The following is a 26,258-nucleotide window of genomic DNA, read 5'->3' on the forward strand; positions in this document are numbered from 1 at the left end:
CCTCCTGCCCAAGGTCACACGGCCAGTAGGTGGTAAAGCTGGGATATGAACCTAAGTCTTTGTTACCAACAAGATTTTTGTGGTGTCCGACACCCCCTCCCCCCCATCGCTTTCTGTATGCCCCTAAGTCGGGCCCTGCTCGGTTCATAGGAAAGGATCCATTTCCAGCCCAGGCCAGAAGCTCCTGTGTGGGGCCTGGGGGAGGCGAAGAGGAGGGTGACAGCGAGAACTCCCTGCTCCTCCTGCCCTGTCCACAGGGTGAAGTCAGGTCTGTAACCTCTACTCCATGTGGCTCTAGGTTCAGAGGCCCTGAAAGCAGAGCCCGTGGAGTCTTGTTTAGACCCTCCTGAGGCCTAAGCTGATGCCCCAAGACCCTGGCAGGCTGCTAGCTCTGCCCAACAGAGGGGCAGACCTTCCTCTCCTCCTCCAACCTGAGTCAGTACTGATGGGACAGCTGTAGGGCACAGAGGGTGCCTGGGTTTCCTTCCCTAGGGCTGAGGGAGGAGGAGGATGGAAAAGGCTACCTTGCAAAGCCAGGTGCCCATGACCAATGTTTAGTCTGAGCCTGGCCCTTCGGAAAACCACAGGCATGCTCTGCGATCTTGGACAAGTCATTCTTTCTCTCTGTATCTGTAAGGGGAGAGCCCAACACTTGTCCTGTGGGGCTCTTAGGGGGATGAAAAGAGGTCTTGGGTCTGGCCTTGCTCATAGCCCAGAGTAGGCTCTGAAGTGGGAGCTGTGATGTCCTGGGACAGAGGATATTCCTTTTTTGCTCCTGGTTCACACTCCCCACCCCTGCCACATGTGGATATGTTGTGTGTCGGGGGGGGGCATGGGTGAGGCATGTGGGTGGTATGTGTGCGTGTGTGAGGTGTGCATGGAGGGAGGTGGGTGTCATGTTTGAGATGCATTCGGGTATCCATGAGGCTCACATATGACATGTATGAGGCATGTGGGTCTTGGGATATCTACAATCATTTTGCCTGTTACTGGCCACATCTTAAGAGAGGAGGCTACTTCTCCCTTCGTCAGTGCCAGAAGGTACTCAGCATTTGAGTTTTCCTTGGAAAATATTACTTGAGATTGATCCTTGAGCTCAGCACTAAATCAAAGGGTGGCTGGTGCACCCACCCGTGCTGGCAGGAAATTACTGTTTTAAAAAGACAAAATCCCTGGCTTTCTCTGGGCCACAGGAACACTGGTTCCTGTGGGCTGGATCTCAAATGAGAAGCTTTGATATGTGTGTCCAGCTTGATAAGAGGCTCATGGTGGGAGGTCAGTGAAGCCTAGGAGTGACAGAGAAAGAGACTCAGAGACAGGGATACGGACCTGGTATCCTCAGCGAAGAGTCAGCGGGAGGGACATTTCGGATAAAAGCAGCTTACCTGCTTATTCTGTGGTATCATTTAAGGCCCTGCGGAAAGAAGACGAGACTCATATCCTGGACTTAGGCCTCTCCACTTGCCAGCTCTGTGACCTTAGGCATACTACTTAATTCTTCTGGGCTTCCGTCTCTCCCCCCCGCCCCCGCCCAGTCCATAAAGTGGGAAGCATAACCTTGCAGGGAGGACTTGAGTAATCAGTGTTAACAGATTTTAGTATAAAGCCTAGCACATAGTAGATACTCAAGAAATGCGAATCCTGCTGTTCCTTTCTTGATCTTTACATCTGCTTTAACTTCATATTTGGGGAAAGGAGCTGGTGCATTGGTCAGTGGAGTAACTCAGGACTCAGGGTGGATTTCCGGGTTATGAGCAGCCACCTTGAGGATCTCCAAAGCTAGGGTTTGGGGGATCCAACCGGGTTGTGTCTACCATGTGGCTTCTTGAATCCACCATCTGGCGTTCCCCAAGGAGGCTGGCCCCAAGTGTGGTTTTGCTCCCCATTGTGCTCCCTGCCCACTTGCACAGCACACGTGTCCAGATCACTCTGCAGTTTTTGGAACCCGAAGTTGTAGTCATGTCCGTTGAAGAGAGACTCAGGCAGCCACTGGGATCGGGGAACTCTGATTCTAGCTTCATGATGCTTCTGAGTTTGTGTGTGCATGCGTGTGTGTGTGTGTGTGTGTGCACATGTGTAACTTGTGTTCTAATGACATTGATGTTTGTGGTCCTGTAGACAGTGACACTTTTTTTCCTCTCTTCACTGCAGTAAATGCTTCCAGAGGACTCCCCTGCACCCCCCACCCCCAACGCCCAGGCTCTTGCTGGTTCCTGTGTGGGATCCCAAAAATGAAAGCCAGTCTTCAGCTTTGAGTTGCCCCCAGTCCCTCAGATAGCAGAAGTTCAAGGTGCCCAGTGCTTGAAGAATGTGAAGTCGAAGGCACCGGCAATTCTGAGTGGGCAGGCTGCTCGGAGGAGGGGGCTGTGGCAGCACGGGGCAGGTCAGCTCTCCACTGGCAGATCCTTCCCGTGGTGTGGCCTGATTAATTTTCCTCCTTATGCCAGTCCTTTCTGCTCTCTAATGGACTCTTGGAATGTGAGCCAGGAGGGTTAATAGAAGTCATCTCGTCTTATTAGAGAGATGGGGAAATACAGGAGCAGTGAGGAGGAAATCACTTTTTATTCATTCAACAAATATTTATTGGGCCCTGTTCTGGGGGCTGGGGATATGGCCATGAACAAGACAAAGACCGTGCTGTAACAGACTTCACATTCTGGGGAGGGGAGTCAGAGGACAAGGAAATATAAATAGGAATGGGACAGTTCTAGAGTCTCGGCTGAGGTGAGGGTTACCGAAGAGCAAAGGTCAATGTTGTGGAGAGTCCGGGGAGGGGACTGTTCTAGACAGGGTAGCCAAGGGTGGTCAGGGAAAGCCTCCCTGAAAGGCGACTTTTGAGCTGAGACTAAAGAGGAGGAAGGTGCAGGCGCGCCAAGAGCAGAAGGCAGAACTAGTAGGCGAGGAAATGGCAAATATCAGTAAAAGCCCTAGTCTGCAGGGCATAGTATAGAGAGGACCAATCTGACCTGTTGGAGGAAGAGCAAAGAGCAGGGGAGAGGGAGAGTGATGAGCAGTGAGGCTAGGGGCAGATCATGAAAGGCCAGATCACTGTAGGGGAAGGAGCGTGTATTTTATTCCGTGTTGGGAGCCTTTGAAATTTTGACAAAGGACTTGGGCTGGCTCTGAAGAAGAGCAAGGTTTTGAGTAATGGAGATGGCAGTGGGGAGAGGCACGCCAGGCAGAGGAATGGCATGAGTAAAGGAGCGGAGGTGGGAAAGCTGTAGGGGCTGAGCCTGCCAGACAGGCAAGGACCAAAGGCATTGAATGCCGCTCTGGGGAGCTGTCTAGGGTTCTGACAGGCACATCCGGTGTCCCTGCAATTATGGACTTGTGTGTGTGTGTGTGTGTGTGTGTGTGTGTGTGTGTGTGTCTGTGTGTCCGTGGTACCCAGCTAGCTGATGTGTCCCTGTGCCGGTTACCTAGGAGACAACGGGAAGACGATGGGGCAGGATCTGATTGGCTACTCACTCCCGCTGCTCATCTCTCTGTCAGAACTGCAGGCAGAGGTTACAAATGGTCCATGCGGGCATGCCAAGTGCTGGAAGGGGAGCTTGTGAATGTTTGTTGCCCTGAGTCCTCTGTGTGTGTGTGTGTGTGTGTGTGTGTGTGTGTGTGTGTGTGTGTGTTTGCTTGCCAGTGCATGTGTGTGCCTGTCTTGAACAAAGCGGCGGCATCTGGAGCTAATGGACTTCCTGCTGTGAAACATCTGCTCATTGCCTTAAATCAGGTAGTGAGGGCCCGGATAAATTTAAGAAGAACCAGCCAGACTTGGGAAAGGCTCTTTTGTTTGGTTTTAATAACTGCAATGTCAACCTTGGAGCCGACTGCCAACATTTCCCTCTATCTCTAAAAATGCAAATAAAGCTTTGAGTGGCGGAAGTTCTGTCCCGTGACACGGGCTGTGATGTCGGTTGGCAGAATCGCCTCCCCCACCCAGCCCAGAAGGTTGGTAGAAGACTGTAGTTCTGTTTTTCCCTCCCATTTCCTTCTTTAGAACAATAATGCCCTCCTTTTCTTCTACTCTGTGGGTAAAAAGACAAGGAATCGGCACTTTAATTTCGCTTAGGAAGGGGACAAACAAGGAAAACCCACCAAAGTGTTTCCTTTGCAGTTGACTTTCTAAAGCAGCAGCCCAGGTTGGCTTGGGAAAAAAACAAAACACGGCAGCAACAACAACAACAACAACAACAACAACAACAACCAGCTTCAGGGTTGTAGAAGCTTGTGCATTCTTTTTTTTTTTTTTTTAAAGATTTTATTTATTTATTTGACAGAGAGAGATCACAAGTAGGCAGAGAGGCAGGCAGAGAGAGTGAGAGGGAAGCAGTCTCCCCTCAGAGCAGAGAGCCGGATGCGGGACTCGATCCCAGGACCCTGAGATCATGACCTGAGCCGAAGGCAGCGGCCCAAACCACTGAGCCACCCAGGCGCCCCAAGCTTGTGCATTCTTAGTCTCTCTCCCCCGACTCCTGCCTCCCACTGTGCGGGACTTGGCCGATGAGGCAGCTGGTGAAGAAGGGAATGAGGATTTCCCTGTTCCTACCCTTGGTTTCTCTGTCCTGTGCTCAAGTTTTAATGTTCCATGTATGAAACAAATTGTCTTCCTGTTGGAGACAAATCAAACCATGTCTTCCATTCATTGTCTCTATTTCCTCTGTCTCTCTCACCACTGGTCAGAGGTATTTTATATGAAACATGTATCGGGGGTAGTTGCCATCTGTTTATACGTTCCTCATGTGCTCCATTGCTTACAGGAGGGGTCTTACACTTACATGCCCAAAGGGGCAAGGCAAGTAACCCAAAGGATGAGTGAAGAAGGCCCCGGGGCCTTTGCCCTTGCTGTCCCTTCTGCTGGACTGATCTTGCCTGTGCATGACTCACTCACTTCATTTAGATCTATGCAATGGTCTCCTCCTCAGAGAGGCCTTCCCTGACCCTCCCATCTAAAATGGCAGCTTTTTAGCCCCATAACTTTCTTTCCTTTTCTAGCATTTTGCACTGCCTGACCTTATGTTCCATCCTTGTGTGTTGCCCTTCTCTCTCGCTACTATGCAAGTGCCATGAGGGCTGTGGCTGTGTCTTTCTTACTCTCCATTTTATCCCCAGTAACCAGTACATTGCCTAACACATAGTAGTTGCTCAGTAAATATTTATGGATGAAGGGAGTGAAATGAGTCTGGGGGACAGAGAATGTAGACTTTATATGAGCTCTGGCTCAGCATCCCAGATCTGATTTTTCTGGAGAAGCTAAAAACCCAGAGTTTTACATGCTACCTCCCAACTCCAGAATGTTAAACACCGATCCAAACAAAGATCCCAAGGGTCAAGCAGCATTTCTTTTGGAGTTGGAGACCTCTGGTATTCAAGGCCCTTTGCCATCTGGTTGTAATAACCTTTCTTCCCTCCTTAGTCATGCATAGACCTTGTTCTGCCCCACCTCTGAGCCTTTGCTCAGGGTGCCACTCTGCCTGGAGTGCCTCTCCTTCACCTTCCCCTCCATCTGGCAAAGTATTGTTTCCTCTTGTTCCAACCCCAGGCCAGGCCAAGGGCCAGCTTCCTGTTGTCCCCCTCCCCTCAACATGGCAGATTTAGGATCTCCCACCATGTTTCTGTCCTGGCCCTTTCCCTTCTGGAGCATAACTGTGTCCACTAATCTGTCTCCTTTGCTACACACAGAGCTTCAAGGGTAAGAGCCCTGTCTAGGCCATCTGTCGGTTGGCAACACCCAGCTTATGGGCCAGTATATAGTAGGTGCCCAGTAAGTGAGTGGTGCATGAAACAGAGAAAGGAAGGGGAAAGAAGAACACAACTTTCTGAGCATCTCCTGTGAACGGGGCCCTGGACTGACCGTGTTCACATCCTTCACTCACAGTGGCCTAGTGACGAGGATGTTGGGGCTCAGAGGGCTGTGACTTGGCCTGAGATCTTGGTGTGCACAGGGTTCCCCATGGAGTGGAACAGCATCTCCCTGCCTACTGGGCAGTCTCCACTTCATTCCATTCTTTTTTTCCTAAAGATTTTATTTATTTATTCGAGGGAGAGAGAAAGGCTGAGCAGGGAGTCTGTGACCCCAGGACCCCGAGATCACGACCTGAGCTGAAGGCAGATGCTTAGCTGACTGAGCCACCCAGGAGCCCTCATTCCATTCTCTAAACAAACATCTATGCTTTGCCCTTCTGAGCTTCACTTTTCTTCTCGGTAAAATGGGAGCATTACCATCCTCCAGGAGAGCTGTCATGAGGCTCCAGAGATGACAGATGGGGGAGGGCTTTGCCAGCTGTGCGGTAGGGTGTGCTCGTGGGACGGCAACTGGCATGGTGAGGGCAGTGCCTAGTTACTCACTGAGCAGGACCATGCCTTGCCGGTGTGTTCAAGCATTCTGAGGAAATATTTATCCTTTTCATTCATTCCTTCATTCTTCAATTTCATGATTAAGCCCCATACTACATGCTAGCTACTTCTCTTATACCCTTTCCGTTTATATTCCCGGAAACCTGACCTGCATGTAGGTCTTATTATCTCCATCTCACATTTGGGAACCTGAGGCACAGAGAGGTTAAGTCACTTGCCCAAGGATGCACTCCTAGGAAGTGGCAAAGCAGGATTTTTTACCCCAGGCGTGCCTTTCTCCCAAACTAGGGTTCCCTCTGTGACCCCTGGCTGCTTCCTTTGAAATTCTGGTTCCAGGAGTCATAGGCAATGGGGCACTCAGGGAAGGGGTGTGGAATTCTGCCTGGGGTTGGGGAATTGATGTGACCTCTGACCTGGGTTTAAAAGAGCAAGGGTGAGTGGCCAGGAAGAGAAGGGCACTTAAGGCCAAGAGATCAGTGTGTGCAAAAGCACAGAGTCGGGAAGAACCTAGTGTGACCACAGCTGTACAGTGTGGCTGGCATGTCGGCTGCATGCTCTGTGTGTTGGGGGTGGGGGGTGGTGATGGGCACGATTCAGGCTGCAAACAGATTGTGAGGGTAGAGATGTCCACACCCTGGTCACACATGGGTCTTGCTTGACCCTGACTGGTGTAAAGAAATTGGTTGTGATTAAATTTTGAGTGTGTGTGGGGGGCAGTGTTGGGGGGGTGGGATTTGATATTAAAAAAATAAATAGATCTGCTGCTTTCTTCAGAGGATCTGGTAACCCTGGACTTGTATTTCTGCTGTCGCTCGCGGGCTGGGGGTATGCTTGCCACTCTCCCTGTGGGCCACTGATGCCTGCACTCACTTGCTCAGCCTTAGTGGTGTTTGTGTTTACGACCTTGAACTCAGCCCCTAAAGGACTTTGAACTTCATCCTCCTCAGGCAGCTAAAGTGTTTTTAAGTAGGACGGGGGCGTGTTCCGGAAGCTACTGCTGGTTGTTAGGGCATGGAAGGCAAGGTGAGGCAGGGAGACCCCCAAAGTGACCAGATTAGGAGGGTCTGCTCCATACTGTGGGGTACTTTATTCACACTGTCTCCACTCCCCCTAACAACCCTGCAAGTTTGGGTTATCAGCCTTATCAGAGGAACTAGAAACTATAAAAGTAGATACTATGAAAGAAAGGATTGAAAAATTGAAGTACATAAAAATGTAGAAGTTATATATGACCAAAGGCACTGTTCATAAGATTCCAAGACAAGCCACAGATCCGGAGGAAAAGTATTTACGCATACATCACAAGTAAAGATGAATATCAAGTGTATATATCAGGATCTCCTGCAAGTTGGTAAGAAAAGATAACACAGTCTAGGAGGAATGTCATGGATTCAAGCAGGAAGTTACTAGAAGATACACAAATGGTCAGAAAGTGATGGAAAGACAGCCAACCTCGACATTTTAGGGAATTATTCTGTTAGCATGAGGAAAATTCTCAGAGAAACAACAGCACAGTATCCATTTTAAGAGGAAGTTAAAAAATCCAAGCTGACCTCCAGGAAGGGGAGGCGACTAGGAGGACAGTTTGGCAAATTATCTGGCCATTTGAAAAGCACTTACACCCTTTGACACAGCTATTCCTTTTCTAAGTATGATGAGTATTTTCTAGTCTAGAGAAAAAAATCTAGCTCAGATGCATAAAGCATCATGGACAGGGACATTCGCTGTGGTGGTCATGGAGGAGGGAAAAAGGAAATAAAACCAACTGTCCATCGGGAGCAGACTGGCATGAGGACTCAGGGGTCATGTGGCTCAGATGAAAAACTTATGACCACATCAGTGGTCTTTCTCAAACCTCTGCTCCCGTTTGCTGAGCCCCCACCCCCTTGGCCAAAGGGAACTCGGTCACCTGTTCCTAGTGCTTTGCCTACGTACCCTTTTCCTTCTTTTTGCACAAATAGCAGCATACCATCACATACGTCTGCACCTTGCTCTTTTATCATGAGATCTGCTGTCCCTAACGAGGAGGGATTAAAACATTTGCACTTTTTTTTTTTAGATTTTATTTATTTATTTGACAGAGAGAGACGTCACAAGTAAGCAGAGAGGCAGGCAGAGAGAGGGGGAAGAAGGCTCCCCGCAGAGCAGAGGGCCCGATGTGGGGCTTGAACCCAGACCTGGGATCTTGACCTGAGCTGAAGGCAGAGGCTTCAGCCTACTGAGCCACCCAGGCGCCCCCAAAACATTTGTACTTTTTGAAGAGCAACTTAAGGCCCCAAGACCCCGGGGTTGAGAAACAAATGGTTCTCGGCACCCGGTGCCACCCGGCTCTCCAAAATGGCTGTTCAGATTTGTACTGCCCTCTGGGATTCGTGTAATTTTGCAAAAGAGGAAAACAAAATTTGAGGTGGGTTGGCTTGTTCAAGGTCCCAGGGCTAGATGGTGGCTTTCGTTTGGCCTGTGGCCTGCCGCTCCACAGAGGGGAGACTGCAAGCCCAGAGCAGAGGGACATAGGTGGTAGAATGGATGTGGCAGTGGACGGATGTGGCAGCCTGGGCCTCAATGGCACTCAGTTTCCTGACTGGGATTCTGCCTGGCCTGGGGGGTTATGCTGGTGCCTTTCCCTGAGCTAGGGAGCTGGCAGGGGGCTGAGTGTGAGAGATCTGCCGAGAGGTGTCTGTGCTGGAGACCCCTGGATGGATAGCCCTGGGAGCCGGAAGCCCAGCTGGGGAACCCATATAGGAGTGCCCTTCGAACAACCATTTTTTAACTGTATGAACAAAACGCTTCCCCTCTCTAGTCCAGCAAGGATAATTTATCCTAGGGTGAAAGATGAATTCTCCCAGGAAACTTCACTGTCAGAGACCCGGGGGCCTCAAATTTACTGCTTGCCTTTTGTGCTGATGGAACTGGGCCTCAGGATTTATGTGTGGGGGTTCATGGGCAGCTGGCTGTGGTTGGCAGGAGTCCTAGGGGACAAGCAGGTGGGGACAGCTGTATTTTATAGTAAGGCTTGGCCCCGGGAGGGTATAAATCACTGTGGCCTCCCAGCCTCCTGGGAGAGGTGCCTCCCTCACGTGGGTGAGAAGGGGCTCAAGGGGCTAATGCCTGAGGACAGCAGAGAGAAGCCTCTGTAAGCAGCCACTTGGTCCAGCTCCCTCAGATTCTAGGTGGGGAGACTGTGTCCAGAGAGAGGGAGAGCTCAGGTCCGTCCCATGGGAGGTCAGGGTTCCTTAGACCCGAGGGGCCAGACTCTGGTTTGAGTGGTTTTCCTTTGGCTGTTTTGTTTCTTGAGGAGCTAAACCAGCCCGAACCACAGACGTCCCTCAGAAACTCTTGACTGCGTGCTGGCCATTTGTGGACACTATATGCTAACAGAGACCTCAAGGGTCTCCGCCATGCAGGAGCTCACAGACTCAGCTGGTGGTCTCAAGAATGGGGTGAGGGTGCCTCACCCAGGACAGTCTCTTGGGGAAAGAGATGAAAAAAAATACTAAGAGCTTCAGTTTACATTTTTTTCTGACACATTTTAGTTTTTTTCTAGTTTTGTCTGTGTTTATAATGTGAGTGATACATAGACATGGTAACACATGTGTAAGTCATAAATAATGTGTACCTTATTGCAGAAGAATGACCAGGCATTTTGACACAGATAGGGTACGAGATCAAAAGGATTTGAGGACCAGTCCCTGCCCACCTATTGAGCGAAAGTAGTTGGAAGGACCCTGGGATCCTGGGGTGGGAGTTCCCTTATTTGGAGGGCAGAAGGCAGCATTTACTGAGCATCTACTAAGTGCTGGGCACAGGTGCACCCTTTTCCTCCTTTCTTTTTTTTTTTTCTTTAAAGATTTTATTTATTTATTTGACAGAGAGATCACAAGTAGGCAGAGAGGCAGGCAGAGAGAGAGGAGGAAGTAGGCTCCCTGCTGAGCAGAGAGCCCGATGCGAGGCTCCATCCCAGGACCCTGGGATCATGACCTGAGCTGAAGGCAGAGGCTTTAACCCACTAAGCCACCCAGGTGCCCCGGTGCACCCTTTTCTATCGAGGCTTGGGTTCTACAACAACAATGGGGTGGTTGATGCCATCTTGCAGTCTGGGAGACCGAGGCCCAGAGAGAAGAGCTTTGCCCCACTTAATGCCTGAGCTAGGACTCATTTCTCAGCCCTCCTGTTGACCATTTTCAGGGTTCATCCTTCTTCTGTCTCCAGTTAAAAGAGATAACATAAAATGTTCACTGGGTGTTTAAACTAGTTTAAATAATTAAACACAGCAATATCAGTTAAAAAACAACTTTGCAAAGCCACTCCTTCTCCATACAGCACTAATATGTACACATTTCTCTGGCTTCTTGCTGTCATTAAATAGAGTATCTTTTTTTTTTAAGGTTTTATTTTATTTATTTGAGAGAGAAAGAGAGCTAGCACAAGCAGGGGGAGGGGCAGAGGGAAAGAGAGAGAAACTCTCGAGTACATTCCATGTCCAGCGTAGCACCTGATAGGGGGCTAGATCTCACTGCCCTGAAATCATGACCTGAGCTGAAATTAAGAGTCAGACACCTAACCTACTGAGCCACCCAGGCACACCCCGAGAGTATCCTTTTACAGTAAGTTATTTTCTCACTGATTAAATATGCAGTTATTATTAAATGTAGGCTATTTTGGAAAGAAAAACCAGGAAGAAAATGAAAATCATCCTCCATCAGCCCACTGTCCAGGGACAACTTGGGTACATTTCCTTCCAGTCTTTTTTCCCACTATTTTTGTTGAGATCATCTGACATACACCATTTTATGGTTGTTTGGTTGTTTGTTTTTTGCTTTGCTTAGTTTTATAAGATCAGCTGCAGAATGCCCCCTGGGATGTCTGTACCAGGCAGTTTATTTACCTGCCCCCCACGGCTGGGTAGCCAGGTTGTTTCCACAGTTGTGTCAGTGAGGCTGCGGTAAGACTCGGATTTCTTGTGGTTGTCATCAGCCTTGATGTAATTCTGCGTGGGCTTTTCCCCCTGCAGATGTTGTTTCTTACACTTGTCATTTTTAATGGCTGTGTAGTCTCCTGGAGTGTTGCTGTTCCTTACGTTCCAGGCCATTTCTCCCTTTCGGTATCCCACCAGGCTTCCCCACTCCCTCTGGGAATCCACCTCCTCCCCTAATCCCTCTCCCCCAGCACCTTCCATGGAGGGAACCAACTTCTGGTGGGGAGGGGAGGGCTGTCATCCTCTTGCCCAAACCACAGGCACTTGCTGCCTCCCTCCTGCCTTGTCTTGGCCCTGGCATTCAGACCCTGTATAGCATGATTCCTTCCTTTCTCCTTTCATTCTGTGGTTGTTTAACTATGACCTACCATGCGCCAGCCACTGTTGTAAGTGTCGGGATACAGTAGTAAATAAGACAGTCTTTGTCCTAATGGAACAGGGGAGAAAGCTGTGAACTTGTAGAGAAATTAAGAAGAGATAAATCAGAGTCCCTGGGGAATAGAGCTACTCCTGTGCCAAAAAGTGGGGCTGAGATGAAAGAGGGTGATGGGTGGTCAGGGAGGGCCTTCTGGAAGAGATAACCTGTGTTGGGACCAGTTAAGGGAGGAGCTGGGAGAGGAAGATTCCAGGTGGAGGGAACAGTAGGGGCAAAGGCCCTGGGCACGCTCTGCAAGTTTGAGGACTGGAGGCCGGTGTGGCCACAGTGCAGTAGGAGAGCGAGAGAGCGGAATGGGGTGAGGCCAGCAGGCCTGGCACGTGGAGGGGAGGTGTTTGGGTCTCTTGAGAGTCATGGGAAGCCTTTGCAGTGCCTGGCACACAGTAGGTGCCTGGTTGAACTAGCTGCTCTTTTTTTTTTTTTATTTTTTATTTTATTTTATTTATTTATTTATTTGACAGAGATCACAAGTAGGCAGAGAGGCAGGCAGAGAGAGAGAGAGAGAGGGAAGCAGGCTCCCTGCCGAGCAGAAAGCCCGATGCGGGGCTCGATCCCAGGACCCTGAGATCATGACCTGAGCCGAAGGCAGCGGCCTAACCCACTGAGCCACCCAGGCGCCCCCTGAACTAGCTGCTCTTACTGCTGCTCCCCCTTATGAAGAAAGTCAAAAGGTGAGATTTGCTTGTTCTAGAATGCCCTGGAGCTGCTGCCTGGCAATGTCTCCTTTCTGGGGCTCCCACCTGTTCCCTCTGACAGCGGCCCTAGGACAGCCTGGCTCCACACATCACCAGTCCCCACCACCACACTGGGCCCCAGATTTGGGGGTTTGATGGGCCCGTGTTTGCTCTGAACTATCCTTCTGTGTGACGCGGTCTGATTCTGCCTCCTGGGGCTATTTGGAGGTTTTGTCGGCACCTAGTAGGGGCTTACTAATGTCAGCTCTGAAGATATAAAATCAGCTTAAAAATTAATATTTTGTCTAGAAATCTCTATGATGTTTGTATGGGGGTGTGTGCAAGCACCCTGCACCAGCTCTGGCCCCATAGGCTCCCTGGAGGGAGGTGGCCAGTGGCCCCTCAAGGAAAATCAAAAGCAGTTGTGTTGGATTCTGCACTTAATTTAATGAAAAGTCCCTGCAGGGAGGCAGAAGCAGTGAGGCAGGGCTTGTGGGCTTGGGCAGGAGCGATTCTGGGAGATTTATGATGCTTCATAAAAGATTCAGATCTAGGCTGAGCTTGGGAGGCGCAGGGCTCAGTGCTCTGGGCTCCGTCTCCGCGACGTGGGAGATGGATGGTCTGAGGCTCCTGAGAGCCATGACTGCTGTGACCCTGGGCAAGTCACGACCCCTCTCTGGGCTTTGTAGCACCATTTGGCATTCTGGGTTCCTTCCTCCCCCAGGGTCCCTGACCCTAGCCCACTGCCTGCCTCCCACCAGACCTCCATTTTACAAGCCTTTCCACACCTGTGACATCCTCTTCCTCACAGCCTGCCCCCTTCCTTGCCCAGTGGTTTTTCCATTTTACGGAGGAGAAGACCAAGGCTCTGAGAGTTCCTTGGTGTTCCCAGAGTCACATGGCAGACTGGGGCAGGGGTAGGGTCTGTCTGAGCCCCTCAGCAGGGGAGTCGGGAGCTTCCATGGTGGGCATGAAGGTCCCTCAGGTTGGGTGGCAATTTGATCCTCCACACAGCCCTGTGTGAAGTCTGTCCTGTTGTGTTTTACTTTCCCATCCGACAGAGAAGGGTCAGGAACGTGAAGGGACCAACGTGGGTCCTGGGGCAGCTGTCTCCAGAGCCGGGAACGTAGTCGTCTCCTGCTCTGGCCTTTCTCCCCTGCACACTGTGGAACTCTTTGGGGCTCCCTGGCTTGAGCTCAGCCTCTCCACTCACTTGCTGTGTGACCCTAGGCAAGTGACCTGATGTCTCTGAGTTTCCTTGTCTTCATCTATAAAACGAGGATGAAAATATGCCCACTTCCCTGGCTTGCTGGGGTCATGGGGGGTGTGGAGATCAGCTATCGGGAAATGGCCTACAGTAGTACCCTGTGTCCATTTTCTCGGAAAAATTGTAATTCCAGGGCTGCTCCAAACCTGGAGAAAATCATTCTAAGAAAGGAGCCCACTTTTTGCCAGGACCAGGGCTTTGCTGGTATGGCCCCTCCCAAGGTGGCAGAGGAGGGAAGAAACTTAGTGTAGGCTGGTGGTTGCATAAGGCAGGGCGCTAATTTATTTACCTCTCCTTAATAAATATGCACGACACATAAATAAAATATTGCCCTTGTACTGTTCCACCTGGATCCAGGCAGGCAGTGACAGTCAGCTGTGTAGCTCTGAAGCAGGCTCTGTGTGTGTGTGGAGTCTGGTGAGCGGGTTCATGAGCTGATGATTCCTTCTTTAACCTAATTTCTTGTCACAGAGCCAGCAACACTGAGTTCCCTGTTCTGGAGGTGCTGGGCTTCCCCCTTTAGACCTGCCAGCCAGGCCCTAGGATCTTTGTCTTCCCTTGAAGCTAGGCAAGACTGGACTGGACTGGACTATCGCAGGAGGTAGTGAGCTCCCCATCAAGGCTGCTGTCAAAAGGGTTCCTGTTCTACGGGGGTGTTTGGACTTGGGGACTCTCAGGACATCTCTGAAGATGGGTCGACCATGGTGGGGGGCCTCGTTTTTCTGGTTTGTGCACTGGCAACTTGGCAAGGGCCCCAGCTTCCTCACCATCCCTTCCGCACTCCGTTCTCCCTAGCGCCTCTGACCCAGCTCATCTGGTGGCCAAGGAATCTGGTTCTAAGACAGAATTTTGATTCATGGAACTACCACACCCCCAGAGCTGCAGGAAAACCTAGAGTGGGGCAGGAGGGCATGGCCAGCCTTCCGTGCAGTGAGAAGCACCAGGTTCCACTCCTGCTCTGCCATGGTTTTGGAGACGTGGCTAAGTTACCTCACTTCTCTGAGTCTCATCTGTGAAATGGAAAAGTGTTGATGTTTACCTGTTGGGGTTGTTGTGAGGCTCATTCATTCATTCATTTGACAAATGTTTACTGAGCCACTGCTAGGTGCCAGGCACTGCCTCAGGCCCTGGGGATATAGTGGTGTACAAGACAGACTAGTACATTGTCCTGACGGATCTTATATTCTATGTGCAAAGCACCATGTCAGCAGGTAGATGTGCGCTCTAACAATGGTCCCATTGGAAGAAAATCAGTGACGCAGAGTCGGGTCACAGAGATGGTGGAGATGCTTTCTCAGTTGCAGTGCTTAGGGAGGCCTTCTCTGGGGAGGTGACATTTGAGCATGCACTTGAATGAAAAGAAGGAGGTAGCTCTGCGAAGAACTGCACAGGCAGAAGGGATGGCACACGCAATGGCCCTGAGGTGCAGACAAGTCTGGCATGTTCCGGGAGGGCCAGGACAGCAGGAGGAGTGAGATGAAGCAAGTGACGCATCTGGCACAGGTCTTGGTGTATAGCAAATCCTTGTTGGCTCCGTCATCCTTCTTCCCACTTCCTTCCTGCTTCTTTGCTCTCCCCGGCTTGTGCTTGAATACTCCGTGTAATCTAGATGTGAGGGTCAGAGATTCCTATGGCATCCAAGCTGGAAAAGCTTCATGACTTGTCCAAATATCTCTTTTAGACCCATCCCAGATAAACCTAAGTCCCATGAGTACCCTATGGTCTCTGTGTCCAACCTGTAGCCAGATTTAGCATATATGTCCTATCAGCAAAGGGTTCATATCCTAAATATATAAAGAGCTCCTATAAATCAATAAAAAAACCCAGACAACCCAATAGCAAATTGGACAAGAGACTTGAATAGGTGTTTAACAAAGGAGATCCCAATGACCAGTAAACATATGAAAAGGTACTCAACAGCATTTCACAAAGGGAAATGGAAATTAAAACCGCAGGGAGATACCCACCAGAAGGGCTGACATTAAAAAGACCGACAATACTGAGTGTTCGTGTGGAGGTGGAATAGCAGGACTTTCATGCACTGAGAGTGGGAGTGTAAATGTCACTTTACTAAAGATTCCCTGGAGGGACAAGGACCAGCTTACATGACACCCCTAGAGCAACATGACGTCACATTCACCTGACCATGCTTTCTTCTCTCTTCCAGCCTGTGCCCTGGCAGCCCTGGTGCTCGGTCCCTTCTCCCACTCTTTCTCCCTCTCCTTCACAGCCTTTCCTCTGTTGCCCTGCTCATCAACTTTGCTTCTAAGCTTGCACACCAGTGTCCAAAACAGAAGCCAGGCCCTTGGTCAAACCTGCTGCAGGAGTTGGTACCAGGTTTTAAAGTTCAGAAACCCAATCCCAACAGGCCCAAGCCAGGGAGAAACCTTAAATGCTCACATCAGCTTCAGGGAGGGTTGAATCTAGGGGCTCAAAGGATGACCTCATGGCTTGATATTTCCATTCCTTGCCTCTCTTTCTCTGTTCTGCTGGCTTTGCTCCAGACTCCTGTCATTTTACATTCCTTTTTTTTTTGTTTTTTAAAGATTTTATTTATTTAATTATTTGTCAGAGAGAGAGAGAGAGCACAAGCAGGCAGAGTATCAGGCGAGGCAGAGAGAGAAGCAGGCTCCCTGCTGAGCAAACAACCCAATGCATGACTCGATCCCAGCACCCTGGGATCATGACCTGAGCCGAAGGCAGCCACTTAACTGACTGAGCCACCCAGGTGTCCCATCATTTTACATTCTGATGGGGAAAGAATGCACAGAGAGCTCCAACTAAAGTCCAGGGGATGTGTCCCATTGGACAGTATTGGGTCACGTATTCTGTTCCTTAGCCAGTCACTGTGGCTTAGAGAATGGATGCTCTGATTGACTAAACCTGGCTATACCCACCTCGGAAGCAAGGTCAGCCCCATGAAGTATATGGACCGAGGGTGGAGGAGGGCTTCTCCCCACCCAGAGCAAAATCAGGGTGTTGTTACCAGAAGAAGGAAGCCTGGATTTTAGATGGGTAGAAAAACTGATGTCCGCAGTGGGCACCTCCATTCACTTGGATGAGGAAAGTGGACTCAGAGTTTATCAGTCAGGGTTCTCCAGAGAAACAGAACCAGTAGGAGATCCATATCTTTATGTATGTATCTAGTGAAGGAGATTTTATTTTAAAGAATTGGTTCATGTGATCGTCAGACTGGCAGACAGGAATCTGTAGTGCAGCTTAGGTAGGCCAGAAACTCAAGTAGGGTTTCCATTCTGAAGTCTTGAGGCAGAATTCTCTTTCTTCTTGGGGGAACCTCTGTCTTTGCTCTTAAGACCTTCAACTGATCAGATGAGACCCACCCACAATATGGAGAATAATCTGTTTCATCCAAAGTCAACTGATCATTAGTGTTAATCATATCTACAAAAATACCTTAACAGCAACTTCTAGAGTGGTATTTGACAACACAACTGGATCCCGTAGCCTAACCAACTTGGCACATAAAATGAATAATCACAGAGCAACAAAAGTGTGTATTTAAGTATTATAGGATAATGTAAAAGTGTGTTTGTCCCCTTCCCAGCTAAGGCTGGGAGAACCGCTCAGGGAAGGACAGGAGAGGCCACATGGCCTCAGCACTGGGAGAGGGGAGGAGAACCTCTGGGGCAACCAGGACCTCGGTGTGGTTTTCCCTCACTATCATAGAGTGTTGACTCAGCATCTGCTCTAGGAGGTGGAGCTCAGGGGTGGCCAGAACAAGCCTCTGTCCTGCAAGGTCTCCAGGCTGTTGGGTTTGGCACTGGTCTCCCCATCAGTGGGATTCTGGAGAAGTCCACATTTGATGAGGGCCGATTGCATGCCTGGTGTTCAGCCCAGAGCTGGGAGTTTTGCTGACTTTGAATGGAAGCTGAGACTCTGGAAGGGAAACCACTCCTTTGCCCCAGGTTGCATAGCAGGTCACAGAAGAGGGGAAGCTGAGTTCCAGTCCCGGTCAGCCTGGCTCCAGAACCATGACGTGCTTACATTCGTGGAGGAAGGAATCCCAACGGAAGGTGCATTGCTGGGCTCTTGTTTCTGGTACCACCCATAGAAATAACCATAATTTTGGTAGCACCCATAGAAATAACCACTTGTAAAGTACTCTCCAGTCTGATAGAGTTCCTGCATGTCCATTGCTATGTGAGATCTCATCCCAGACCAGCTCTGGGAAGTTTGCAAGAAGGTAATCTCGGGAGCATTAAACAAACAAACAACCCTCCCGCTGAGCCCAAAAAACGATCAAGGTATAACTTATGCACAATAAAGTGCATGCATTTTCAGCGCAGAGTCTGATCCGTTTTTGACAGAGGTATACACCCGTGTAACCACCGCCACAATCCGTGTATCATTAGAACATTCCCATCACCCCCCAGAGTTCTCCTGTGCCCTTCTCAGATAGTTCCTGCCACCCTCTGTTCCTGCCGGACCCAGGCAACTATTCATCTGCTTTTTGTCCATTTATCTTAGATTTGTCTTTTTTGGAGTTTCGTATAAATGGACTCATGCAGCATTTCGTTTTTGTCTCTGCCAAGTTCAGCACATTCAACATGTTTTAAGATTGATCTAGGCTGTTGCATGTATCAGCACCTTGTTCTTTTTCCTGCTGAGTGTATCCAGGGAGCGGGTACAGCTCAGTGTCTTTATCTGGTCTCTTGTTCCTGGGCATTTGGGTGGATTCTAGTTTGGGGTCCCTGTGAGTAAAGCTGCTGCGAACACCCACATGCAAGTGTTTACATGAACACATTTTCATTTCTCTGGGACAGTTCCCCAGGAGTGGGACACTGCATTTGCATGCTAAAAATATGTTCAACAATTTGTAAGAAGCAGGCCCATTTTACGGATAAGGAAAATGAATCGAGGGTCAGGGAAAGCAGCTGGCCCGAGTCACCTAGTACAAAAAAAACAATCTAGTCCGGAGCTCTTTTACTTCACTATTGACTCTCACCTAATAAGGAAGAATGGAAAAAACCTCATTCGTTCATAAAATTTTATTATTACCTACAAATACACCATTTCACTTAATCCTCACAACAGTCCTGTGAGACGAATCACAATATTCTCCCCATTTCTCAGTGAAAGACTGAGGCTCAGGGAGTTAACTGGATTTGTCCAAGGTCACCAGCATGCAGTGGTGTAGCTGAATCTTGAACCCAGTCATTTGTGCTCTGGGTCTTTGCTCTGCACCAACTAAGGATGCAGAAAACAAAAAGTCAGGCTCTCCAGCCCAAGGCAGAGGCGGATATTGCTAATTGATCGCCGAGCTCTCTCCTGCTGACTCAGCCTCAGAGGCTTTTTTAACACCTAGCCTCACACAAGCAACCTCTCGTGATGGATTGGAGACAGCAGGCAAGAGAAGAGCAGTCAAAATCAGCACAGGGTCCAGCCCACCCTGCAGCAGGGCCGCTCACCAGCCTGAAGGTGAGCCTGAAGAGGGGGAGGGACCCCCCCCAGCCTGAAGGTGAGCCTGAAGAGGGGGAGGGACCCCCCCCAGCTCAGATCCTCTTCACCCCACAGGTCCCGGGGTGAGGATGGGGCCATTGCTCTATTGCAAGTAGTTAGCGCTGAGAGCGAGAGCACCATCCTTAGCCAGCCCAGCGATGTGGGGACCACAGATGCCGTTGGGGCACAGGGACCTGTTAGGTGCTTCTCTGTTAGGTGTGAGCCCCAGCCTCACACGCACCCTTGCAAGCTGGCTGTTTTCCCCCAGTTCTCAGATGAGGCAGCTGAGATCTGATGTGGAGAAACTGACGGAGCTAGAACTTGAACCCAGCCTGCCCGGCCCCAGTGCCCACGCTCCCTCTGCCACATTGGCTGTTCTCCTTTCACTGGGATTTCCCTGACTCTAGGCTGAGGGCTGGAACTGGTCTTACTGGTGCTTAGGGTGGTGGTAGCTGGTCAGTATCTGTCCAGAGGCCCTGTCTCCTGGGACACAATCGGAGTGACTTTTTTTCTTCTTCTTATTTTGATAAAGCTTTCCTGAGTAATGGAATGAGCAAACCCCCAGCTGAATGTCAAGAAGGGAAGGGGCTTCTGGGCCAGGAGGTGGGAATGTCCAGACTTCCATTGGAGAGGACGCAGGGCCCACCAGTTTGGACATTGACCTTTGACTCCTGAGTGGTTGGGAGTTCACGGGGCTCCTTCCTCCCCACCCGTATCTCTCTTTGTCTCTGTCTCTGTGTTTTTCTCTCTCTCCCTGTCAGTCTATCTCTGGATTTCGCTATCTTCTTTTTTTTTTTTTAATTTTTTTAAGATTTTATTTATTTGAGAGACAGTGAGAGAGAGAATGAGAGGGGAGAAGGTCAGAGGGAGAAGCAGACTCCCTGTGGAGCTGGGAGCCTGATGTGGGACTCCATCCCAGGACTCTGGGATCATGACCTGAGCCGAAGGCAATTGCTTAACCAACTGAGCCACCAGGCGTCCTGGATCTCGCTATCTTTAGTCGTCTTTTATTTTTCTGCTCACAAAGATGTTTCAATTTTTCATGGATTTCCTAAGAAAGAAACACAAACCATTTGTCTCTGATACAATCTGTCATGAGCATCGCTGGTAGAAATAATCAACACAAAATAAAACTGACATCGGATAAAACTGTGCACAGTAAGAATCGTTATTGACCTAAAAATTGACAGGAGAAGCAAATCTCCATGCCGACAGGAAGCTCTGCAAAAATCTGACCCAAGAGAATTGGGGTTGACAGGAGTCCGGGCTGGAAGGGGACCATGGGGACATCCCTGGTGGTGGTTGTCCCCAGTTGGTAGCACGTGCGGTGTGTGAAGAAAGTGATTGATCAGTGAACTCTTCATTACAATTTTTAATTAGGAAGGACTTGATCTCAATGAAATCGACCTCAATAAAGCAAAAATGGCAACGGAACAACATGGAAGTGATTTGGCCGTCCTTTGCAGGGAAGTGATCTCTGGTTTAAGTGGGATCTTTGGGGCACATGCCAGAAAGTGCTTTCTCCCATTCATCAAAGTCAGTAGAGCTCTTGTGCTTATATTTGAGATGTCCTTGCCATCAACTGGGGAGTCAAAATGGACCTCACAGAATATCGTGGTGCTTGAGGTGCTCAGTAAAAGCTGAGTAACTGAAGGGGTGTTTTTTTTGGTAGTCCTATATTGCTCGACTCCTCACCCAGTCTGGACAGCATCTTTAAAAGGCCCATCTGATGATAACTTCCCCCTACCTTCTGTAGCTCCAGAACCAAGTTCTTCATCCTCCTGGGTGGCCTGATGCTGCTGGGCCTCCACTTCTTCCCTCACGGGTCTCCCCTGCACTCTCTGGGCTCCAGCCACACTGGCCTCCTTTCCTTCCTTGGGGGAAAACAAGCTGAATGAGAGACAGTGTAGTGCAGTGGGTTCACATCCCATCTCTGCTACTTAGGAGCTGTGTGACCTTGTACAGGTTACTTAACCTTTCTGAAGCTCGGTTTCTTCATCTGTAAAATAGGAATAATAGCACCCATGTCATCTGAGGATAAACTGAGTTAGTGCTGGAAAACCTGCTGTGTGGGGCCGCTATTCAGTCTTTGTCCTGCCTCAGGACCCTTGCCCATGCTGCTCTTTTAACATTGGCTGGTTAACTCCCGCTCATCCTGCAGACCTCGTCCCAAGCATCTTTCCTTCAGGAAAGCCTCTCAGAGCTCCCTATTATACAAATCAGGGGCTACTGGGGGGAAGCACCTTCCCTCCCATGATGACCCATGGGTTCAAGATACCGTGCCAGCCTGTCCTGGCCAATAAGAGACATGACGTCCACACAGCTCCCTGTCTTCTATGGCTTGTCACACACAGGGTGGTCCTGATGGCTCCCCAGTCCCGTTTCCCCCGCCTGGGCTCTGGGGAGACAGAACAGTTTTAGCAGATGCCTGAGCAGATGCCAGCTGCCTCCCTGATGACAGACCCTTAATTGCTTCCTCCGATCCTTTTCGTTTTCCTTAAGGGGCTGTCGGCCTGGCCTGGCATCCAGGGTGGGCACAGTGAGCCACCCTCCCTGCTGCAATGAGATTTCAGGGACCCAGGAACTCCAACTCACCCTCCCTCCCAGTTTCTCCTTGAGACGCAGGACATGCGTCAGTTGGGGGCTGGCTATCTGGGCTTCTTAGTCCAACGTGTGCTAAGCTCCTGTGGCCCCAGAGCCTTGGAAATCAGAATCTCCTGGGAATGGAAATGGGGGCATGTTTAAGATGCTCATTCCAAGGCCTCAACTGAGCCTGGAGGATCAGCATTGCTGGGAGTGACAGAGACCCCCCTTCCCCCCCTTTTATTTAAAATCATTAAATATACGTGTGGGTATAACCTGGAGGTATATAATAATGAATGATGAAAAGCGAACACCCTTTAGCCCCCCTGGTTAAGAAATAGAATGTTCCCCTTGGGTTCATCTTGAATTGTGTCCTCCTCCCTCCTCGACCCAGAGGGACCATCTTGACTCCTTGATCCTTCTCTTGGTTGTCTTTATGGTGTTACCACCTTGTATCTATCACTGCACAATGAAGTTGGTTTTCATCTGTTCTTGAACTTAATGTAAATGAACTCTTATAGTGTGTACCCTTTTCTGTCCAGCTTTTGTCACTCGGTGTCATGTTCCTGAGTCCCGTCCATTATACTGTGTGTAGTGACAGTTTATCCTTTTCCACTGCTGTGTGGTATTCCATTTCAGGAATATACCACTATCTTTATTCATCTCTTCTACTGTGGATGGACTTCCAGGTTGTTTCCAGTTTTGACTCTTAGGGGGAATGCTGCTATGGATATTCTGGAACATGTCTTTTGGTAACCATGTATATCTGTTCCTGTTGGGTACATACCTTCAAGTGCAGTTGCTGGGCCATAGCATACACATGTGTTTTTTTTTTCCCTAAGATTTTTTTTTAAAAAGATTTTATTTATTTATTTAACAAACAGAGATCACAAGTGGTCAGAGAGGTAGGCAGAGAGAGAGGAGGAAGCAGGCTCCCTGCCGAGCAGAGAGCCTGATGTGGGGCTCGATCCCAGGACCCTGGGATCATGACCTGAGCTGAAAGCAGAGGCTTTAACCCACTCAGCCGCCCAGGTGCCTCCCCTTTTTAAAGATTTTTTTAAAAAGACTTTATTTATTTATTTGACAGAGAGAAAGAGATCACAAGTAGGCAGAAAAGCAGGCAGAGAGAGAGGGGGAAGCAGGCTCCCCACTGAGCAGAGAGTCCAATGTGGGGCTCAAACCCAGGACCCTGAGATCATGAACGGAGCCGAAGGCAGCGGCTTAACCCACTGAGCCACCCAGGCGCCCCTAAGAATTTATTTATTTATTTATTTAGAGAGAGCATGAGTGGGGACAGGTGCAAAGGGAGAGGAAGAGAATCTGGAGCAGACTCCATGCCGAGTGGGGGGACCAACACGGGGCTCAATCCCATGACACTGAGATCATGACTTGAGCCGAAATCAAGAGTCAGACGCTTAACCGACTGAGCCACCAAGGCGCCCCAGCATATGCGTGTTTTTTAACAGCTTTATTGAGGTATATTTTAGGGCATGTATATTTAAAAATTTCAGTGGATACTGCCAGACTCCTTTCCAAAGTAGTTGTATCATTTTCTGTTTTCACACGCAATGTAGGAGAGTTCCAGTTGCTCCACATCCTTACCAGTACTTGGCAGACCTTTAATTTTTTTTTTTTTTTGCCATGAATCTGTGTTTTTCTCCAGCTTCCCAGGGGATTCTGATCCACTCAGAGGGAGGTCTCAACTCTTGCTGTGCATCGAAATCATCTGAGGAACTTTAAAATCCAGACCCTGGGCACTTTGGTGGCTTAGTTGTTAGGCATCTGCCTTTGGCTCAAATCGTGATTCTAGGGTCCTGGGGTCAAGCCTTGCATTGGGCTCCCTGCTCAGCAGGAAGCCTGCTTCTCCCTCTTCCACTCGGCCTGCTTGTGTTCCCTCTCCCATTGTCTCACTCTCTGTCAAATAAATAAAATCTTAAGAAAAAAAAATCTAGACCCTGAGGCCCTGCCAGGTCATTCTGAATCAGCATCCTCCCAGCATTGGGGTGCAAACACCTGTGGTTTGAACAAGCTCAGTGCCCCCTGGTGTCTCCTATTTGGAGCTTCTGCACCACCCTCCTCCTTACCAACTCTGTTGACTTGATGTTCTCCCTCAGGCACTGAGCCCCTTTCTTCTGGCTGGCCACTGTGGTTTCTGTCCACCTGCTGATCTTATCTACTGCCCCTGGTGCTCTGGGAGTTGGAGCTGGCGGGGGGAGGGGGGATAGGAGGCATTGAAGGCAGCTTCACCCCTGCATGGACTGCAGCTCTGAGAGCCCTGGTTCCCATGGCAACCTCCTTAGACCCAACCTCAGTGATAGCTTTGCCCCTTCTGTGGGCCAGCTTTAGGGAGGGGAGATCCAGCAGGCACCCCTGAAGAGTAATGAGTGACACCAGAGTTTGCAAACTATAGATGTCTGGCCCTGTGAGTGAGAAAGGTGGGCAAGGCATACCACACACACACACACACACACCCACCCACCCACAGTCAGATCATCGAAGCCAGCAGTTCTCAACTGGGGGTGATTTCGCCCCCTAGAGGCAAATGGGGACACTTTTGGTTGTCACCACTGGGGAGAGGACCTACTGGCATCTAGTGGCAGAGTACAGGGGTGCTGCCAAATATCCCTGCAGCAACATATTTTCCAAAGTCCAGAATGTCAGTAGTGCTGGAGGCCGAGAAACCGTCCCCTAAAAAAATTAACTTCTGCTTCCGCACACATAAACATGTAGTGTCCTTTTGGAAGCTCAGGTTTTACATTCCAGCTTTTTTTTGTTTTGTTTTTTTGTTTTTTTAAGATTTTATTTATTTATTGGACAGACAGAGATCACAGTAGGCAGAGAGGCAGGCAGAGAGATGAAGGGAAGCAGGCTCCCTGCCTAGCAGAAAGCCCGACGTGGGGCTCGATCTCAGGACCCTGAGATCATGACCTGAGCTGAAGGCAGAGGCTTTAACCCACGGAGCCACCCAGGTGTGTTCCAGCTTTATTTTACACTGACCTGCGTATTGGGCCAGGTACAGCTTCCAGTCACCAGTTAGCTCCTCTAAAGCGGGGCTTCTCAGACTTTCTGGTGCGAGGCCAGTATTTTCTGTTTAGTTTCAGTCTCTTGGAGACGGATACGTGTAGAAACTACACTGGCAATATTGGAAAATGAAATAAAATGACAGAGGCATGAAAAACAGAAGTCACGGGCCGGACGCTTGGATGCTATAGCAAAGTCAAATTGCTGTACCAGTTGCTAACCGTTTATTCTGAGTCTGAGCTTACCTATTGCTGTCCATTGAAAAACAGTTCCAGAAAGGCACAGGTCCACAGGTTGCCGGGTTGTGTAGCTCTGCTTTTCATATGGCTGAGGCTGTAATTGCCTCACACTCCCTAATCCAGGCCCCAAGCAGCTCAGGACCCCCACCCCCGCAATGCCAGCGTTTCTTTGTACCCCAGGGGTGGCCCCCACACCCTCTGACTTTTTCAGCCAGCCACCCTCTGCTGCTGCCATCACATGCTCCTGGCAGGGGATGTCCCCAGACACGTCTGCTCCCTGAGGGGACATCTGGAGCCACGTGTTAGGCAGGGCTGATTTTGCTCCCCAGATGTGTAGAGGAGGAGCCTGGCCACCAGTGCCTGGTGGGGCAGGCTAGAGGCAGAGAGCCCTGGGAGGCAGTGCTCTGGCGAGGGAGGCCCGAACGTAAAGGCTGGAGCAGCATAGGTCAGGCTTTGCTGTCAGGCAGCCCTGGGCTCAGCCTTCGGCTCTGCTGCTTACCCGCTATGGACCTTGTGCAGGTTACTTCTCTGGGACTGAGGGTCATTTCCTTAATACTGCCTTCCTCCAACCTCACAGGGTGGTTGTGAGGATCTGGAGGGACTATGCATATAAAGGTTGCATCTTGGAGCCCGATTCTAGGAAGGAACTCCACACATGGAGGAGGAGGAAGGAGGAGAGGAAGCCCCCCAGGCCTTGCCGGAGTATGGCTGGGTATGAAAATGATGAAGTATTTCCACACTGATCTGGGAACAGCTGCTTCCTCAAGCCCCCCTCCCTCAGGGTGTCTCAAGGCCTCTCCCCCAAGACCCCTGGATCTCCCATGATCACGCAACCAGACGGTGAATGAGTGGCCCCACAGGGCCCTGTCTGTCCTTACCAGCCACCACCATCACCCTGCCTGGGTCCCCTGTGTCTCTGGGAATTTGGTGGCTCAGGAAACATCCCCTCCCTCCTAGGCCTGTCTTCCTTGTGTAAAATGGGTGGAGTGCAGTGTGGACCAGGAACTCTCTCTGGCACAGGATGATTCCAAGAATACGACCTTCACCAATGTCATTTAGTAAATCTCCTCGTTTCAGAAGAGGCATTCATCTTTTTCTTCTCCAGAAGTCATAATCCCGGGCAAGCAGGCACGACACGGTCATGGCTGTCACTCCTGAATTGGTGGCAGGGGGATGGGCCTGAGTCACTCTAAGGGATGGAAAAAGGTGTGAGGCAAAGCTCCAAAGGAGGCAGCAGTGGGAACAGCCAGCA

General features: G+C 49.9%; 1 protein-coding gene across 4 annotated transcripts in view; it reads left to right on the forward strand.

Moving 5' to 3' along the window:
• Positions 1–26,258, forward strand: part of GRIP2 (glutamate receptor interacting protein 2) — a 114,747-nt gene that overhangs the window by 21,121 nt on the left and 67,368 nt on the right. The window lies entirely within an intron of this gene.

The sequence above is a fragment of the Meles meles genome, chromosome 20 (genome assembly GCF_922984935.1).
Source record: "Meles meles chromosome 20, mMelMel3.1 paternal haplotype, whole genome shotgun sequence".
NCBI classification, from domain to species: domain Eukaryota; kingdom Metazoa; phylum Chordata; class Mammalia; order Carnivora; family Mustelidae; genus Meles; species Meles meles.